The sequence below is a fragment of the Arachis ipaensis genome, chromosome B6, assembly GCF_059453495.1.
Source record: "Arachis ipaensis isolate K30076 ecotype BB chromosome B6, ASM5945349v1, whole genome shotgun sequence".
Taxonomy (NCBI): Eukaryota; Viridiplantae; Streptophyta; class Magnoliopsida; order Fabales; family Fabaceae; genus Arachis; species Arachis ipaensis.
In genome coordinates this window covers 66,352,501-66,355,000 of record NC_142441.1, presented here as the reverse complement: position 1 = coordinate 66,355,000, position 2,500 = coordinate 66,352,501, and the positions used below count along the sequence as shown (strand labels likewise).

The 2,500-nt window shown below is 44.7% G+C and overlaps 8 non-coding genes across 8 annotated transcripts in view; all 8 read right to left on the bottom strand.

Annotated features, from left to right (window-relative positions):
* The window catches only part of LOC148558914 (5S ribosomal RNA), a 119-nt gene extending 97 nt beyond the window's left edge, over window positions 1-22 (bottom strand). Inside the window, exon 1 of the ribosomal RNA XR_015886304.1 lies at window positions 1-22. This exon is cut by the window's left edge and continues 97 nt beyond it. This is a non-coding gene — a ribosomal RNA (5S ribosomal RNA).
* Window positions 23-242: 220 nt separating this feature from the next.
* Window positions 243-361, bottom strand: LOC148558913 (5S ribosomal RNA). The gene has a single exon (XR_015888919.1). It is a non-coding gene; the product is annotated as a 5S ribosomal RNA (ribosomal RNA).
* A 210-nt stretch (window positions 362-571) lies between these two features.
* On the bottom strand, window positions 572-690 carry LOC148558912 (5S ribosomal RNA). The gene has a single exon (XR_015890627.1). It is a non-coding gene; the product is annotated as a 5S ribosomal RNA (ribosomal RNA).
* A 195-nt stretch (window positions 691-885) lies between these two features.
* On the bottom strand, window positions 886-1,004 carry LOC148558911 (5S ribosomal RNA). The gene has a single exon (XR_015886447.1). It is a non-coding gene; the product is annotated as a 5S ribosomal RNA (ribosomal RNA).
* A 196-nt stretch (window positions 1,005-1,200) lies between these two features.
* LOC148558910 (5S ribosomal RNA) lies at window positions 1,201-1,319 on the bottom strand. Its single transcript, XR_015889077.1, has one exon. It is a non-coding gene; the product is annotated as a 5S ribosomal RNA (ribosomal RNA).
* A 463-nt stretch (window positions 1,320-1,782) lies between these two features.
* On the bottom strand, window positions 1,783-1,901 carry LOC148558909 (5S ribosomal RNA). Its single transcript, XR_015888860.1, has one exon. It is a non-coding gene; the product is annotated as a 5S ribosomal RNA (ribosomal RNA).
* Window positions 1,902-2,110: 209 nt separating this feature from the next.
* On the bottom strand, window positions 2,111-2,229 carry LOC148558908 (5S ribosomal RNA). Its single transcript, XR_015891587.1, has one exon. It is a non-coding gene; the product is annotated as a 5S ribosomal RNA (ribosomal RNA).
* A 211-nt stretch (window positions 2,230-2,440) lies between these two features.
* LOC148558907 (5S ribosomal RNA) overlaps window positions 2,441-2,500 on the bottom strand; it is a 119-nt gene continuing 59 nt past the window's right edge. Inside the window, exon 1 of the ribosomal RNA XR_015890550.1 lies at window positions 2,441-2,500. This exon is cut by the window's right edge and continues 59 nt beyond it. This is a non-coding gene — a ribosomal RNA (5S ribosomal RNA).

Here is a 2,500-nt window from a genome sequence, read left to right as displayed (position 1 = left end):
TAGTGCTGGTATGATCGCACCTATTAAAATATGCGCACATAATTATCATATGCATGTCTTGCGACGTAGGGTAAGTCGAGCAGCGAATCCCTGCGGGGCCCGTGCGAGCTTGCCTAAAATGAGGTCATTGAGACTCGCTTTAGCTAAACTATTCAAGATAGTGCCGTTTAAAGAACGAGGGTAGGCACGACGTAAAAAAAAAAAAAAAAAAAAAAAAAAAAAAAAAAAAAAAAAAAAAAAAAGAGGTGCAACACAAGGACTTCCCAGGAGGTCACCCATCCTAGTACTACTCTCGCCCAAGCACGCTTAACTGCGGAGTTCTGATGGGATCCGGTGCATTAGTGCTGGTATGATCGCACCTATTATAATATGCGCACATAATTATCATATGCATGTCTTGCGACGTAGGGTAAGTCGAGCTGCGAATCCCTGCGGGGCCCGTGCGAGCTTGCCTAAAATGAGGTCATTGAGACTCGCTTTAGCTAAACTATTCAAGATAGTGCCGTTTAAAGAACGAGTGTAGGCACGACGTAAAAAAAAAAAAAAAAAAAAAAAAAAAAAAAAAAAAAAAGAGGTGGAACACGAGGACTTCCCAGGAGGTCACCCATCCTAGTACTACTCTCGCCCAAGCACGCTTAACTGCGGAGTTCTGATGGGATCCGGTGCATTAGTGCTGGTATGATCGCACCTATTAAAATATGCGCACATAATTATCATATGCATGTCTTGCGACGTAGGGTAAGTCGAGCTGCGAATCCCTGCGGGGCCCGTGCGAGCTTGCCTAAAATGAGGTCATTGAGACTCGCTTTAGCTAAACTATTCAAGATAGTGCCGTTTAAAGAACGAGGGTAGGCACGACGTAAAAAAAAAAAAAAAAAAAAAAAAGAGGTGCAACACGAGGACTTCCCAGGAGGTCACCCATCCTAGTACTACCCTCGCCCAAGCACGCTTAACTGCGGAGTTCTGATGGGATCCGGTGCATTAGTGCTGGTATGATCGCACCTATTATAATATGCGCACATAATTATCATATGCATGTCTTGCGACGTAGGGTAAGTCGAGCTGCGAATCCCTGCGGGGCCCGTGCGAGCTTGCCTAAAATGAGGTCATTGAGACTCGCTTTAGCTAAACTATTCAAGATAGCGCCGTTTAAAGAACGAGGGCAAGCACGACGTAAAAAAAAAAAAAAAAAAAAAAAAAGAGGTGCAACACGAGGACTTCCCAGGAGGTCACCCATCCTAGTACTACTCTCGCCCAAGCACGCTTAACTGCGGAGTTCTGATGGGATCCGGTGAATTAGTGCTGGTATGATCGCACCTATTAAAATATGCGCACAAAATTATCATATGCATGTCTCGCGACGTAGGGTAAGTCGAGTTGCAAATCCCTGCGGGGCCCGTGGGAGCTTGCCTAAAATCAGGTCATTGAGACTCGCTTTAACAAAACTGTGCAAGATAGCGCCGTTTAAAGAACGAGGGTAAGCACGACGTAAAAAAAAAAAAAAAAAAAAAAAGAGGTGCAACACGAGGACTTCCCAGGAGGAGTTCTGATGGGATCCGGTGCATTAGTGCTGGTATGATCGCACCTATTAAAATATGCGCACATAATTATCATATGCATGTCTTGCGACGTAGGGTAAGTCGAGCTGCGAATCCCTGCGGGGCCCGTGCGAGCTTGCCTAAAATGAGGTCATTGAGACTCGCTTTAGCTAAACTATTCAAGATAGTGCCGTTTAAAGAACGAGGGTAGGCACGACGTAAAAAAAAAAAAAAAAAAAAAAAAGAGGTGCAACACGAGGACTTCCCAGGAGGTCACCCATCATAGTACTACCCTCGCCCAAGCACGCTTAACTGCGGAGTTCTGATGGGATCCAGTGCATTAGTGCTGGTATGATCGCACCTATTATAATATGCGCACATAATTATCATATGCATGTCTTGCGACGTAGGGTAAGTCGAGCTGCGAATCCCTGCGGGGCCCGTGCGAGCTTGCCTAAAATCAGGTCATTGAGACTCGCTTTAGCTAAACTATTCAAGATAGTGCCGTTTAAAGAACGAGGGTAGGCACGACGTAAAAAAAAAAAAAAAAAAAAAAAAAAAAAAAAAAAAAAATAATGCAACACGAGGACTTCCCAGGAGGTCACCCATCCAAGTACTACTCTCGCCCAAGCACGCTTAACTGCGGAGTTCTGATGGGATCCGGTGAATTAGTGTTGGTATGATCGCACCTATTAAAATATGCGCACATAATTATCATATGCATGTCTCGCGACGTAGGGTAAGTCGAGTTGCAAATCCCTGCGGGGCCCGTGCGAGCTTGCCTAAATCAGGTCATTGAGACTCGCTTTAACTAAACTGTGCAAGATAGCGCCGTTTAAAGAACGAGGGTAAGCACGACGTAAAAAAAAAAAAAAAAAAAAAAAAAAAAAAAAAAAAAAAAAGAGGTGGAACACGAGGACTTCCCAGGAGGTCACCCATCCTAGTACTACTCCCGCCCAAGC